Source organism: Pavona decussata, unplaced genomic scaffold, assembly GCF_977016875.1.
Source record: "Pavona decussata unplaced genomic scaffold, jaPavDecu1.1 SCAFFOLD_51, whole genome shotgun sequence".
Classification (NCBI taxonomy): Eukaryota; Metazoa; Cnidaria; class Anthozoa; order Scleractinia; family Agariciidae; genus Pavona; species Pavona decussata.
This window is the reverse complement of record NW_028145473.1, coordinates 7,017,237-7,034,582: the sequence shown is the minus strand read 5'-3', so window position 1 is coordinate 7,034,582 and position 17,346 is coordinate 7,017,237. Positions and strand designations below refer to the sequence as shown.

At 36.6% G+C, this 17,346-nt stretch overlaps 1 pseudogene across 1 annotated transcript; it reads right to left on the bottom strand.

Annotated features, from left to right (window-relative positions):
* Window positions 1–674: 674 nt before the first annotated feature.
* Window positions 675–16,406, bottom strand: LOC146481320 (uncharacterized; annotated as a pseudogene). Its single transcript, XR_014864575.1, has 9 exons — window positions 16,313–16,406; window positions 10,228–10,336; window positions 8,959–9,020; window positions 8,791–8,832; window positions 7,216–7,307; window positions 5,926–6,014; window positions 4,933–5,252; window positions 2,153–2,885; window positions 675–1,123 (listed from the first exon to the last, which is right to left on the bottom strand). The product of XR_014864575.1 is annotated as an uncharacterized LOC146481320 (transcript).
* Between the last annotated feature and the right edge of the window lie 940 nt (window positions 16,407–17,346).

Genomic DNA, 17,346 nt, shown 5'->3' with positions numbered 1-17,346 from the left:
ATGGGATAAGAATCATATATAATACGCCCAAGACTGCTTCCTTTATCGCCCGCAAATGTCCTGAAAATCACGTCATGATTCCTTACAGCCGCCACATTAAAACAAATAAAGAAATGTACAAAATAGCGACGATACACGACTTTTCACAAAAAGGTTTAAAAAAAGTCTCAAAACTTGGAAAAACATGGCCTTTAAAGCGATATTCTCAGGGAGACTCCCTCTTACCGGAACTAGTAGATGTCATACCGAATAAATGTAGTTTTCAGATAAATTTTAGGAAAAGTCGCAAGGTTTGGAGGCACGCTGTGCCTCCCATTGCAAGCCGAATAGGATTACGATAACACGTAGTTTCAAGAATTACCCATTTACCATTTATCCTGGGGCAAACCTATCAAGCAAGACAAATTTAAAACAAGCTAAAAGAAAACGATTCATTACGCAAAAAAGAGGGGATATTGGGTTTCCAGAAAGTTCGATTACAAAGTGTTTTAATTGCAAACTAAAGGTAAAGATATTTACTCTGCGTTCTTAAATTTGAAACAAATTTAATTTGCTCACTCCTGAGAACCCAATCAGTGCTTACGGAATTCTAGCATTAGGGAAAAATTTAAATTGTCGTTAGAGACGGTTTAACATCAATGATGGGACAGCAGGACAAACAACTTGGTGCGTCACTACATGAATAACTGTGTGAACACGTCTTCCTTATAGGTGATAGCTGTGATGTCTTGCCTTGAATAAAAGAAACATTGATTTTGCAATGGTATGCGAATCCTAATGCCAACAGCAGCACAGAAGGGATTTTTCAAACACGCTGTACCGCAACTAACAGCTGGGGATGCCGACCCTGTCAAGAAATGATTTCCGTTCAGAAAAGCATTACCGTAAATGGTTTTTTTAGGTTCTTTTACCCCGCTCTCCAGTATGATTAAATGTGATTGTCCAGTAGGACTGTTCTTCTCTGGTTCTCTGAGTGTCAGCCTGGCAGCGTTGCTGTAAAACCTGCAATATGATCCCTTGAGTGGTGGCGCCAATTTACTGTATACAAAGGAGGTGCACTTATCATCTCGGCGACAAAACACCAGACACGCGGAGACGTCTGCGTTTTGAATATGAAAGTAGCCTGCCAAGAAAATTAAAGTCGTTTAGTAAATTGAAGTATGTAACTCATTTTGTGAAACGGAACAAGTAATATATAAAACACAAGAAGGTGTTTTACATCAGATATCCAAACACTGAGAAGTAGGTTCAAAAAAACGAGGCGCAGCCAAGTTTTTTTTAAACGACTTCGAGGTGTTTGGATATCTGATGAAACACACGTTCGAGTGTCTAATATGGCCTCTCAAATGATCAATAGTTCTTGGAGAAATTCAAGTTAAAGAAATTTGAGTTTAGAGAGTAAAAGTAAAGGTCGTGGTCTTAGAACAGTAACTGCGACCCGCTATATGATAAATAATAAAATAACGTTCCAAATATACATTTTTTTGTTTTTGAAAATTCTGTTACAACGTGAAAATGCTGTGATAATGTCGTAGCTGGCGTTTCATTTGGCTTTTTTCGTACATTTTCAAATCACTAGAGAAGGAAGACAGGTTTCCTTTTAAGAGAACGACCTTATGCAACTCTTGATCATGAGTAAGCGGGGTTGAACAGGTGGGTTCTCGTCATCACCCAATCGTAATGAAGGAATTCATGGATCTTACCACATATTTATCAACACTAGTTCTGTACGCATCTATGACTCCTCTCGATTGCTACTTGTTGGCATTGATCACAAATCCCAGTAACATGTTGCGCGCTTATTTTGGCAAGTTGAGAGTTTCTCTGTTCACCAAATACTGAAATACTAAACGTGAAGGGAATCCAACGATGTCTCCTATGCATGGGCCAAATCCCCTACGGGAAGGTTTCTTTTCAAAGGAGGGGATGAACACTTCGCCGGGTAAATCACAAACGACATGGAAGTCCATTAAAACAAAAAAGAGGATTATTATAGAAAGTCATTTTTTGAGCTTTTCAAACACCAAATAGTCCCTTTTAGCTAAGGACGATTGTAGCTAAACATTAAATAATAACTTAGAGCCATTCGAGTACGGCCTCATCGTGTGCTGAAGAGAGTTGTATTTCTTTACTTAAACTAAAGCAGAAATACCTTCTTCTTTTAATTCCACACCCTCAACCTTGATTTGAAAGTGAGGCACACAAGAATGGACCATTCCTTTATTTCGCAGAGCTTGACAGTAGATTTGTGAAATATTGCTTAATCTTTCTCTTATTGTTTTGTAGTTTCCAGGGGGTAATTCCTGAATAAACGGATCCGTAAACAAAAGGTCAATTGGAGAAAGAGAATACAACATGGGCACTGGGTTCTGCTTAGAAGATGCGGCCCAGGTCATGGCGTCTCCGTTGCTAGGTGGACTGGATCCCATTGTGTATGTGATGGTCTCAACAGATTTTGCAAAGTTTGATGCGGCCTCGCTTTGTTCTTTATCCAAAGAAAATCCTCCTCCAATACTGAATAGCCCGGAGTAGCTAGCCTGGGCCTCAACGCTAATTTTGCTTTTCTTTAAGGATTCATAGGTCTTCTGGCTCATTTTGTGTTGTTGGATAAACTTTGCTCCGAAGATCACGCCAGTGAAAAAATGAGTGCCGTAATAGTCAATAAATTTCATGACCGTTTCAATACTGACGTTCGCCTCAGCGAGTATGTTTGCCCAGGAAACAAAACCAGGATCAAATGGTGGCGGATTCGTAAAATCAACCATGCTGTAATAATTTTGACACTCTGCACTTGACAAAACGAACAAGGATTCGCCAGTTGACATGGCAGCCTGATCTTTTTTGATAGCGGGTACTGGCAGAAAACTCAAATCCCCAACCACCGCCTGCAGGAAGAAAGTGCATGCACGGCATTAGTGGCGGGGTGATGTAGAATTTGTACCATTGGGTCAACTCTTGGTTCAAAATACGAGTTAACCTTTCTGTACGGACCTCTGTGCTGAAGTTTGTGTAATAAGTTTGACGTTTAGTTCAATTTGATATGAGGTAAAGTTTCTGCAGACCCCTGTCTTTTAGTTAATAAGTTTAGATTTTACACTTTTGACCCGCTCGAACGACCATCATCTTTTCATCTTGGTGTCCGATGGCTAGCTTAACTTGCCAAAAGTAGAAAACTACCGGATAATCTGAAGGAAGTAGTATTATTTTGTATTGAAGCTGATAATTACTTATAATGGAGGTCATCCTTTTTTCATTTGCTTTGGAGATCATAATTGCTTCACTGTTAAAATGTGCAGTAAACCAATTCTCGTCCCAATAAGCGATGGAAAAATGAAGTAGAAACAAACGAGATATCCTAGTAGTTTCAATTCAGCTATATATCGTGCACCCTTTTGTTTTTTTTAATTTGCCTGCTTATTTTTATACTGCCTTTCTTTGATGCCAAAATTATAATCCGTTCACTATCATTACAGAATATTTTAGGTTTCTTCCCCGGAGTAATACAGGCAACTCTCTCGTTAGAGACCACCATTAAGGGAAAGACAAAGTGGTTGCTTACGGGAGGTGGTCGCTCACGGGAATGATCAACAAAATAAGCCTAATACTGGATTGATTAATTAATTACATAAAAATATTACCTTAACAGCTAAAAGTAGGCAAATAAAACTAATTTGTTTGATATTTTCACATCTATTCATTCTTCTGATGAAACTTTCTATAACATTTTGGAACAAATCAATGTAACAATTCCCATTTACCTAAAGATCTAATTAAAGCCGTCTTTTCTGTCTGTAAACTCTTATTATCTGTCAGCAGTCCGGGGTAGCGTCATTAAATCTTGAACTTTGTCACTCCTGAGTAATGATTTACTAACGATCATACGTGATTATGTTGGGTAGTCACTTACAAGAAACAGAAAAAAAAAAAAAAAAAAAAAAGGATATATCAATTTTCTGACCTAAAAAGTGGTCGCGGTCCCTAAAGGAATTTGAGTGGTACGTTGTCGCTTACGAGAGAGCTCTAAACGGTATTTAACTGAAAAACGAAACGGCTGTTAACGAAGTCGTCGCTTGCGGGAGGTGGTCGCTTACGAGAAGTTAAGTGGTCGCTATGAGAGAGTTGACTGTACCAGCATGGTATTTCACGACGCAAAGATTTTTGTCCAAGAGTTCCCTTGGAACTGGGAACTGTACGCCAAAACGAGGAGAGAGATGATCTTTAATTTTGAGTATTACGGGACTAGCGCCAACCAGGAGCCCATGAACTCCTCTGTCAACAAGATAGCAAGGATGTTATTTGCTCCGTTGCGAAGTGCAGCGTGAAGCGTGAAACTGGGCTTGATAATAACGCAACCAATGTTCGGTCTCTTGCTGTTGGGTGACTTTGTTGAACTTCAAAATAATCTGAAACATTTTCGGGAGCCTTGGCATTTTAGATAAGACACTTGAAATTTTTAAGGAAAACGGAACTTAGGAGTCAGCATACTATTTTGGTTTTCTGCTTAAAAGGTATTTTTCCAAACTGTTGTGAAACTTTTGCAAATATGAAGCGGCCTAATTTTCACTCTCCTTTGTCGAAGGCAAACCCCCGACGAATTTAGCCGCTAGTCTAACAAGATGATTGAGGGTGGAGAGGGAGGAAGGGAAGATGTTGGAGGCTGGGACCAAAGGTCATATGATTTTTCGACCGATTTTTTTTTTTTTTTAATATATGAAGACAATGTATTTTTAAATACCATTAAAAGCGAGGTCTTGTAATAATTAGGCGTTACGTTGTTGTAGACCTGCAGCCGTAACTGTGACTTTATAAAAGATATACTTTCATAGACTCATAGGTTTTGTGAAGTGTTTTTCGTAATAAACAGTGCAGCTAGCAAAAATGTTCACTTAAAAAGTAGCAAGCTTAACTTAAGTCTTTTTATTTCTGGCATACCTTTAATTTTCGCTTGTGCTGCAAGGTGTGCGGACATCTGTTTCTTATTTCGAATCAATTTGACTCGAAAGACACCATGCAAGATTCACTGGGGACAACGATGAAACCTTTAGGAATTGCATAACGACAATCAGAGCTCTGTTTCGGCTTGGAAAAATCAGCCTTGAAAATTGGATTTCTAAACCCGGGATCGCGCCCCTTAGCCAAGGGATCACCATAGAGAATGTCATAGCCGAAGAGGCTATAGTCAAAGTCAGAAAATGTTGTCTTCCAATGTACTTTACTGCTGCAGTCTCGAAACTGGGAGTCCTCTCTAACACCTGAAAGGTAGAGATAGTGACAGTGACAATAACAGTGAGAATGATAATGCAGGGAATGGCAATAGCAATGGCAATGACGATGACAAGGACCATGGAAATGGAAATGACGATGGCAATGACAATGAGAAGCAGAATTACGATAACAATAACAATGACAATTAATGACGATGACTGAATGATAATGATAATGGTACTGATAATGGCAATGATAATGATAATAATAATTATGTAGCACCAAAGGACTAGTTGCATGCCTATGGCACTTACAAAGTTTGTAAGTGCTTCCAGCTGTTGTACGACCCAAATCAAAGTTTTGCTTGCGAACTGGAGGCTAATTCGTTACTTCTACAACACCTGCTAGTGTGAGATCAAAGAAATAAATGACTAGAAAGATATCGGCAGGCTGTCGAAAAATGCTAATGATAATTCAAGTGATGTGGATTCAATCCTCTCTACACGTAGATTATCTTCTTTCAGCAGTTTTTACATGACCTGTTTTTACATCACATCCTTAGTTTTTTTTTTACTGAAACATTTTAAAGATGACCGAATTCGCCGTTAGGAAAATGTATCACTTTCCTTACACTGGAAATCAAATTACTTTATCGGATTGTTGCTGTTATTGGGATATTCGTCCTGTTTACGTATTTGCTAATGAAGGAATATTTCTTACCCAAGTCATAATCTATGAGCTCTTTTTCTCCTTGGAGCCTGTTTGTAGCCGGGGACGACAACTTAGACATAGTTGCTTGTGGATTGCTTCTGTGACAAGAAAAAGGTCTTTGTTACGTTCTCTTATTCAAAGTGTCTTTGGTACAGCTCAGAGACGACTATGCTGGGTGCTCCGGTTTTCCCCTCTCCTCAAAAACCATAATTTACAAATTCCAATTCGATCCAGAATCTGAGAGCCACAGGGCCCAAATTAAGACATCCGTCCACGTCATAGCACCTGACTACGAACAATGAACAAAGAACTGAAATATCATGTCGCTGTCGTAATGACGTGAGCGGATGTCTGAATTTGGGCCCATCCAAAATCACTACCACATGCATTTGGTGGACCACTCGGCTCGCGCTGGTTGTTCTACATTTTGCTGTACTTCACCGTGCTGATGAGAGCCAACCAGCTCGAAACAGCTGCCCACGGTTTCCGCATTCTGTTGATTCTCGGTTTGGTCTCTACCATGTCGCTGCCGTGTTAAGTATTCTACGCAGTCCGATCAGCCTTGCAGAAATTTGAGTCATTTTTTTTGTCGACTGGGGCAAGGGGGGAGGGGGGTGCTGATTGTTTCCCCCTCCATAAATTTGCAAGTATATAAGCTATGACAGTGAGACTTAGAGGATAGATAGTACGTCCAAAGATATCTCCTTTGGGGTCCGCATCGTGAAGTGATGGCGTCATATGACGTGGTAATTATGTCATGATTGCCAAATGGCGACCGTCTTGGATCCGATATCTTGTATTTCTGGATTTTCCCAAAACTATACAGAAAAGCGCCAAAATTGAACGAAAAGTAACGAAAACCAATAAAAGAACACTAATATGAGCTTAAAACATAAAAAAAACATAAATGTAACGGGAAGATAAGTGATTTTTCTTCATTTTAAAAAGGGATTTTCTATTTTCTGAAAAAAATGTCTGTCAATCGACACTAACAGACCACATCAAATTTTTCTCATATAAATTTTTGAAAAGTCCTGAAGTTTCGGAGCGTTTGCTCAAATGTTAAAACAGTCGTTCAGGTTCACATATCAATGTCGGACATTTTTGCAACATTGAAGCTTCCTTGTCTCTGAAAAGAGCGTGTCTACCCTAATTTCTTTCTTAATTTCAATAGCCCTTGCTAAGATCCTCTTTTCCCGCATAGCTATGGTCACACTAAAATACCTTTGAATTAGTAGGAACCGTCCCAAGAAACCCTAGTTGGTCGTATTACCCAAGATGTGCCGTCCTTAAACTCACCTGGACTGCGAATAATAGGTAATAACTGCAGTCGCGGTTGCTACGATTAGAGCTATAACAACGCACAGCTTCCAATTCCCTTTAACGTACACCTACATAACAGAAGAAAAAAGTAAAGGTTCGATATTACAAAGTAAGGCTCCTGCTAAATGCTAGTTGTAGGTCTATGATCTACTTGTCAAGGTACTAGCTAACAGTAATGGATAAAACAAAACGCTGTGGTGGATGGATGGAATGATAAAGGTGGCTCAAAGCAGTTTCCATCACATATACTTTAATGGATCAATACTACCGCCCTTTATCAGCTGATACAGCAATAATTGCAACAAACAAGTACCTATCTTTTCAATTTCAAGACTTTTTCGAGCTCACCAAGTGTGGTCGAACTAGAGGCAATCATGACTACAAACTTCATGTAAAAAAAGCCATTCGTAACTATTATAAGTACTCAACTTTGTACGCATTGTTAATAAGTGGAACAAGTTACCCTAAGGATGTTGTACACGCTAGTTCAATAATTTATTCCGAAACAGACTTAAGATGTACATGTACACAGCTGAATGATTGTAAAGAGTTTTAGTTTTAAATGTTTGTGATTTTTTTCGATATTAGAATGTTTTTTGGGGGGAAATAAAGAGGAAGGGTTAACCTCACGATCTTCCCTTTCAGGAAGTGTTTTATTGATTAGTTGATTTCCTGAAGAAAATATTATGGTATGTTATGTTGTGTTATGTTAAAGGGACAGTATCACGCTATTTTTAGTAACACATTGAAAATCGGAAAGACGCTATTCGGTTGATAGCAGACAAGATATAATGAAGAAATTCCATTAAAAGGCTATCAGAATGCAAAGAAACTATCCAGGAATATTTTCGCCGGTAGATGACCAAGATGAGAGGGGTTCAAATTTGAAAACGTCTGGCAGACGATTTCAAATTTCGCTGTCGCAACGCACTAAAAATCGCCGGTTGTACTATATTTTGGTTCAACCTTTCGTCTTAGAATCACTTTTAATATTTCTTTAAATTAGCGATTGAGAAATTAAGTAACACAGTGTTCAAAGTTTAAATTTAGTGAATTGTGGCCAAAAATCATGATATCTCCCATCGATCTCCCATGATACTGCCCCTTTAACAAGTCATGGTCAACCATAGCAACAATATAACCTGTTTGAAAACACCGATAGCTTTTAGTGGTTATAACTCAAGAATGAGCTCGATGAACCCCATTTTTTATGTGTAAAAAACATTGCAGGGAGGGGTTCGGAGTGACCTTAAATGTTCGAAAGATTAAGCTAAAGTTAAGTTAAGGAAAATAATCTTACTGCTTTCCTTCCTGGAAATAAATAAGTTCTTACGTTTTTCTCGTACAAATTTCCCGCGTACACCCATAACTCGATATACGCACGCTACGCGTAAACCAGTTCTTAATTAACGCTAAACAATCCCCTCTGCAAGGATACCTCGCTAATTCCTTTCTTAATTTAAATCGAAAGCGTTTACTGAAAAAATTTTGTCTCAAACATGCGCGTGAATTGTGGAGAGCATTAGACAGCTGATTATAAATTATATTTACCTTAACGCGATCTTTCCGACTTTGTCCACCAGCATGGCTGACCTGTAAACCGAAAGAAGACGGTTCAGAAATATTCAGAAGAATGAACCAGTTGGAGAAAATTATTCCCAAAATACATCGCACAAAAAAAAAAATACAGTTTACAAAATCAAGAAGAATTATACATACCTCTCCACTGGTTTCAGGCGTACTAATGTTTGAATTTCTCATCTTGTAATGGAAGATATTTTCTAAACGAAAACGAAGTAAAGGCTGGTTTCCATATGATCGCAGATCGCAATAAGGTCTGCGATCATATGGAAACCAGCCTTAAGACTGAAAGTTGTTGCCTTACGGAATTGTATTCAATTTGAATTCCTTCATTTGTTTTCACAAGAGTTGAACCATTAACTGATATCCCGAACCTTTTTCTATGTAATGGTACTCAAAAGTGATAAAAAAGATAAGCTATCCTATAACGTTTTGAAATTAGTTCGCGGCGAGAAATAATCTATATCAAATCGTATGTAATGAGTGATTTTGTTGATGTGTTTTGGCGATTGAAAGAGTAATGCAATGATAAGTCCATGAATTCCCTTACGTTGGTAGTGTTGATTGATTTATATGCTTGAGCCTGATCAGATTAGATTGGTTCGGTTTGTGTTAAAAAGAATATCTTCAGCTCGTAGCAATGGAACTAAAGTTCAATTTCGAACATAAGGAACAACAGGAGAACATGTGAGCTGGCGATCTATTATAATGTTAGGAAACTCGACAAAACACAGCTTTCATCTTGAACACAGCGTTTAATGGCCATTTGCTTGCTGTGAGTTTGAGCTAACAATGAGCTTCTAACTAAAGAACTTCTTAAACACAACATTATTATTTTGTGTCTTCGGTTTCATTAAACCGCGGAGGATACCTTCTTTTGAACAAATAAATTAAAAATAAAACCTTACTGGATGCTCAAGAAGTTGTTTGCAAGTCCCTTATGATCTTCATGCATTGTTGTACACGACTTTTCTAATGATCCCAAAATAATTAATCACTATATCAAAAACGAAAAACCTCACAACAACAGCTTACTTTTCAATTAACATGCCAATTCAAACATTTGTGAAGTAATGAGAACGATGTTAAGACTAATATTCTTTGTTTGGAATATGTTCGTATTTATAACATTGTTTGTCTGGAACTAAAATGAAACAACTGAAAAAGAACACTTTAAAATAAAAGGCACCTAATTAATCTAGTATTCTCATTCCACATTTTCTGATTAGTGCATGTATTTTTTATATGGCCAAGAAGCCGGAGAGTTTCTAATTTAGAAAAAGTAGTTGGAAATGTGTAAACTGTTAATCTAATCTTATAACCCCTATTTTATATGTTTGATTAATGAATGCTTAAAAACTACACCAGCACGAAAGATTTCAAAAGTAAAAGGTGTTAGTTGTTTACCTTTTGGGAAAGTTTCTGAACGCCTGTACCGTCCGAGCCAATGCAACTGTTTCCAGATGGTCTTCAAATAATCAGTGCTAAATCCTGATTAACGTGTTTTACTCATCAGCTGTGATAAAAAAAAAAAAAAAGATGACCATTTGTTTCCGGAAACACTTCTTTCAGCGAACAAAAGGCAAACAGTCACGGCCAATAGGATCTTACATGATGCGGAAGGCTACTGCGTTCAAACAAACAAACTATAGTAGCATAGTAGTAAAATAGTATAATTTTAAAACTATCTTTAATATAACAAACTGAGAATCATTGCATAACAGTGGTAGATACCATGTTTTTCTGTCATTTTACAAGCAAACGTTTAAAAAATAGAACCTTTGTCATTTTTTTTTTTATATAAATTCGCCTTAGTTAAAGTTATAACGAAAATTATGCTCGTAAGAAATAGATTGGATATTTTTGGTTAGGAAATAAAAACTCTCAGTATGTGTGATGAGATGCAAGGTGATTGATCAGTATAATTTGAATACGCAGCTACTGAAACATGTTGAGGCATGAATCGTTATTAATTAGCTTGTTTTTGAGTTCAAAGAATTTGAGACATTATCGAATTTGCTAAATTAATCCAAACTTTCCAAAAATAGTTTCGTTTGCTGATTCCGGAAAAAAAGTGAAATACAAACATCATGATATATTTTGGGTCCGCTTAGCAACTCAAAATGGCGTAATTATTGCTTTAATGAGTCCACCGAACTGCATGCTTGTTGTAAGAAAACAACACGGCATTCCAAAAATCTCTTTTTATTGAGGCAATTTGAACTGTTGCCGATGAACGCGGGATACACTCGAAAGCAAGTATTAAATTCATCTTCCTTAACTACTGTATGATATGTTGACTTTGAAGAACAAAGCGGCCAAAAAAAGGACTCGAAATCAAATGAAGGGCTCTTGTTTCAAATTCGACTTCATGGTTTTCAACATCCGGAGACGAATGGTATTTGAAATTCAAAACGTAATAAGGGCAATATCAACCCGTCTTTCCATGTTTAATGAAGCGAAAGGGTTCAGTTCAAATATAACACTTACTGCATAATAAAGAATACCGTGCTTTCCTTTCCATAACCGTTAACATGAAATAGAATGTTTAGCTAGAGCTTGTGAGTACATAGTCAACTTGTGGTAGTTTATAGGACACAACACAGGAAAATTTCCCGTCTGATACAGAGAACCACATCTAGAGGATGTTAAAGGTGTGTAACAATCTTTGTGATACATCGCTTAACATAAACGCGTTTTTATTGTGTGTGGAAATTTGTAAGGTTTCGCATCTGCCATTCGTGTAAGTGTGACATTTTTTCGGGCTTTTAGTTCAACTTGGTTAAAGAGAAGAGTTTTTTAGTTTTAAGAATATTTAGAAACGTGCTAGGAAAGACAAACTGGGGAAGCAATGGTTATTAAACATATTCTATTCAGTGTTGAATGCGGAAAATTGAACTGTAGATATGTCTGTTGTTTACTTCTTGGACAACGTACACGTCAAAACACATACACTCGATTGCAAAAACGTTGCCGCCTAAAAGCATAAACCGTGAACGATGAGACCCAATGGCTTTATGGGTATAAGTGTACTAAATTTATTTGTATAATATTCTATTCTCATGCGACGGTTGATGGCCAAAATTAGTTGCACGTGGTGAATGATGGCAACTTTCAAAGCAAGTTGGCCAACAAGGGCCAATTTGAGTGATATACAATTCGCTATTCGCCTAACAGGCAATGAACTTAAGCAGTTATTCGGAAGAATTAACTCAGCACTGTATTTTTTATTGCAAAGAATGAGAATGGTGATTATTGATTACGGAAATGAGGTTATTGTTTAAACACTACCCACAGATCCGTTGGGTCTCATCGTTCACGGTTTATGCTTTTTTGGTGTCAACGTTTTTGCAATCGAGTGTATATTCTCCAACGAACGTTCTTCGACAAAGTGCAATTTTTTTCAAAGATCTTCTATGGTCACGTATAGAGTCGTACCACTGGTTAATGTTTCTTACGCTATCACGCTGATAAAATGATAAGTTGCTTCCGGGAACAACTCAGCGAACAAAAGACAACTGAACAGGCCAATGCTGTCTTTAAACGAGACCTCATATTTGCACGCTAAATAATTTTATCAATTCGTTTTAGAAAATTAAAATTACGAAAGTTATGAGCGTAAGAAATACATTGGATTTATTTAGTCAGGGAAATTCTTTAGCATGTTAAAGGTGACGCTTGCGTGGTGGATTGCAAGATAATTGTTCAGCATAATTGCATCTCAGTACTGAAACATGTCGAGGCATGTTTCGTTATTAATTAGTTTGTTTTTGAGTTCAAAGGATATTAGACGTCATGGAAATTGCTAAATTAATCCAAAGTATCTTAAAATAGAACTTTTTGTATGCTTATCCCGGAAAAAAGTGAAAGACAAACAAAATATACCATCGTCTACTATTAGGGTTATTTCTTTTATATTTAAAGAGTTCCGGCCAAAGTACATGCATATATGTGTAAAGAGAATTCACGTTGTTTGTGTAATGCCATGTGCTCTGTAATGGCTGCTAGTAATGAACTGTTCTGTTCGCTCTTCTCTTTATTTCTCGCTCTCACCTCTCACCCTAAACCAGTCAACATAGTCTTCAATCGACTGAAGTCCTTATGTTTCGAATTTGGTCCACGTCAGAGACAAGAATTAATGACCTAAAAGTTTATTGTTACAAAATTAATACGTTCAACGTGACAACCTGATCCGGAGAATTGTAAAGGTCTTTACTTTATATTCATTCTGACATATTCCTAAACAAAAAATGCAATATTTGGAGTGAAGTTTGTTAAGACATGTCTGGTCACGGTTAGTAATCAGCTAAGTGTTTTGTTTTCATAGTTTAAACGATTTTACACCTCACAGCAAATACTAAATTAAAGCGACTGTAAATATCATGCTTGTTTGGTGCATTTGCTAGTCCCGGAAATAGTAAAAATATATTTATTAAAAACTGGATCATTGTATAATGCAATTCCAGGGATTTGATTGGCTTAGCGGCCATGGTATATGAGCTATTATACCATGCCCGAGGATAGGGATCATTAAAATGGTCTTCTGGTTGTTCTTGCTAAGCAAAACCAGCCATAACTTACAATGTTTCTTGATTTTTTTTAATAAAACAATTATTCCACTCGCGCTTGTTGGATATGAGATGATTATAGCCAACTCGGCGCTTCGCACCTCGTTGGCTATCTATCATCTCATATCCAACGCGCGCTCGTGGAATAATTGTTAAATACATCATATACCATCGTCCGTTATAAGAGTTATCTGTTACATATTTTGCGTCAGTTTTATAATAAATAAAAGTGACATTTTGGCGTTAAAGAGCTCACTTAATTACATGTATGGTGTAAAGGAAAAATGCTTAAGTCCAAACATCTGTTTTGATTGCTTTGAGTTTGAGCTAACAATTAGCTTCTAACTAAAGAACTTCTTAAACACAACATTACAATTTCGTGTCTTCGGTTTTATAAAACGGAAGATACCTGCTTTTGAACAAAAAATTAAAAAAAAAAAAAAAAAGCTTACTGGAAGCTCAAGAAGTTGTTTACATGTCCCTTATGGTCCTTTAATGCATTGTTTAACACGACTTTTCTAATGATCCCAAAATAATTAATCACTATCACAAACGAAACCCTCACAACAACAGCTTACTTTTTGATTAACATGCTAATTCAAACATTTGTAAAGTGATGAAAAAAATGTTAAGACTAATATTCTTTGTTTCGAATCTGTTCGTATTTATAGCATTTTTTGCCTGGAACTGAAATGAAACAACTGATAAAGAACACTATAAAATTCAAGGTACCTAGTTGAATTGGTATTCACATTCAACATTTTCTTATTAGTGCATGTATTTTTTATATGGCCAAGAAGCCGGAGTTTCTTATTTAGCAAAAGTAGTTGACAACGTATAAACTGTTAATCTAATCTTATAGCCCCTATTTAATATCTTTGATTAAGGAATGCTTCAAAACTAGACCAGCACGAAATATTTCAAAAGTAAAAGGTGTTAGTTTTTTACCTTTTGGGAAGGTTTCAGAACGCAAATTGCTCTAAGCAAACTGCAAATCAAAATACCAACATTGCGACGGAAGTTTGCAAAGTTGCGAGGAAAAGAACATCCGGTTTGACAGTAAACATCCGGAGACGAATGGTATTTCAAATTGAAAACGTTATATTTTTTGGCTATTAGTTGAACATGGTTAAAGAGAAGTGTTTTTTAGTTTTCAGAATATTTAGAAATGTGCTAGCGAAGACAAACTGGTGAAGCCATGGTTATTTTAATAACCATGGCTATTCAGTGTTCTATTCAGTGTTGAACGCGGAAATTTGACCTGTAGATATGTCTGTTGATTACTTCTTGGACAACTTACACGTAAAAACGCATATATTCTCCAACAAACGTTCTTCAACAAAGTGCAATTTTTTTCAAAGATCTTCTCTTAATGATCACGTATAGAGTCGTACCACTTGTTGTTTCTTACGCTATAAGGGCCTAGTTGCTCGAAGCATGGTTAGCGCTAACCCGGGTTAAATGCCATGACAACCTATAGGTTTTAATACCTTTTAACCAATGGTTAGCGCTAACCATGCTTCGAGCAACTCAGTCCAGGCTGATAAAATGATAAGTTGTTTCCGGAGACAACTTAAAGAAAAAAAGACATCTGAAAAGAAGGCCAATGCTGTCTTTAAACGAGACCTCATATTTGCACGCTAAATAATTTTATCAATTCGTCTTAGAAAATTAAAATTACGAAAGTTGTGATCATAAGAAATACATTGGATATATTTTGTCAGGAAAATTCTTCAGTATGTTTAAGGTGACGCTTGCGTGGTGGATTGCAAGATAATTGTTCAGCATAATTGGATCTACTGAAACATGTTGAGGCATGTTTCATTATTAATTAGTTTGTTTTTGAGTTCAAAGGATATAAGACGTTATGGAGATTGCTAAATTAATCCAAAATTAATATGTGGAACGTGACAACCAGATCCGGAGAATTGTAAAGGTATTTGCTTTATATTCATTCTGATATATTCCTAAACAAAGGATGCATGCGTTATTTGGATTGAAGTGTGTTAAGGCATGTCTGGTCACGGTTAGTGATCAGCTAAGTGTTTTGTTTTCATAGTTTAAACGATTTTACACCTCACAGCAAATACTAAATTACTATAAATACTATAAATATCATGCTTGTTTGGTGCATTTGCTAGTCCCGGAAATAGTAAAAATATATATACATCATATACCATCGTCCGTTATAAGAGTTATCTGTTACATATTTTGCGTCAGTTTTATAATAAATAAAAGTGACATTTTGGCGTTAAAGAGCTCACTTAATTACATGTATCGCTTTGAGTTTGAGCTAACAATTAGCTTCTAACTAAAGAACTTCTTAAACACAACATTACCATTTCGTGTCTTCGGTTTTATAGGTTTTATAAAACGGAAGATAACTGCTTTTGAACAAAAAAATTAAAAAAAAAAAAAAAAACAGCTTACTGGAAGCTCAAGAAGTTGTTTACAACTTCCTTATGGTCCTTATGCATTGTTTTGCACGACTTTTCTAATGATCCCCAAAATAATTTATCACTATCACAAACGAAACCCTCACAGCAACAGCTTACTTTACGATTAACATGCCAATTCGAACATCTGTAAAGTAACGAGAACGATGTTCAGACTAATATTCTTTGTTTGGAATATGTTCGTATTTATAACATTGTTTGTCTGGAACTGAAATGAAACAACTGATAAAGAACACTATAAAATTTAAGGTACCTAGTTAATCTAGTATTCACTTTCAACATTTTCTTATTAATGCATGTATTTTTTATATGGCCAAGAAGCCGGAGAGTTTCTAATTTAGCAAAAGTAGTTGACAACGTATAAACTGTTAATCTAATCTTATAGCCCCTATTTAATATCTTTGATTAATGAATGCTTCAAAACTAGAGCACGAACGATTTCAAAAGTAAAAAGCGTTAGTTGTTTACCTTTTGGGAAAGTTTCTGAACGCCTGTAGGGTCCGAACAAATGGAACAATTTCCTGATGGTCTTCAAATAATCAGTGCTAAATCCTGATTAAGGGGTTTTACTCGTCTGCTGTGATAAAAGGAAAAAAAAGATAACCAATTGTTTCAACGGAAGTAATTGTTTCAGCGAACAAAAGGCAGACAGTCATAGCCAATACGAGCTTCAAACAAGATTACGTATTTGAATTCTAGCTAAAAGTAAAGTTAGGGAATATTTGAAACTTAATTTATTCCGTACAGAATTCAGGGATCCACTGTCTTGTAATTGGTAAGTTGCTTCCATTTAAAAAAAAAAAAAAACGTTTGGTGCTGTTTCGGTAGGGGAACTGAAAACGGGCGAGTTTGTCTCTTAATCAATAGAGTTGATAAAGTAGCTTAGATTCGAGAGCTGACTTTTCGAGCTTTTGAAGTAGGAGTAGGAGCGGAGGGGGGAAGGATATGGCGGTATACTAATGCAGTATAGATCGGGTGTCCATGATGCCGTTTTAGTCGGAGAATGGGTGTATACCGGTGTTTTAACACTGTCAGTATGACGTATGGATTTCATGTTCAGGTCTGAGGATAGATATTGATTCCATTTTAGTTTTAAAAACGGGCAAGATTTGTGAGCTGATGGTACACCATGCCCCACCCCTCCCCCCTCCCCCCTTCCCGGTGGCTGTACATGATGCGGAAGCTTAACTCCGTTCAAACAAACAAAACTATTTTTAATATAAACAACTGAGAACCATTTTGTAACAGTGGTAGGGCCCATGTTTATCTTTCATTTCTTTGAGAAAATTAAAGTTACAACGAAAATTATGATCGCAAGAAATACGTTGGATATATTTAGAAAGGAAAATTCTCAGTATGTTTAAGCTGACGCTTGTGTGAGGGAATTTAGTGCAGAATAAAGACAATTGAGCAAGGGCTTTCGTTTCCATAACAATTAACATGAAATGGGATGTTTAGCTAGAGCTTGTGAAAACATAATCACTTGGTGGTAGTATCTAGGA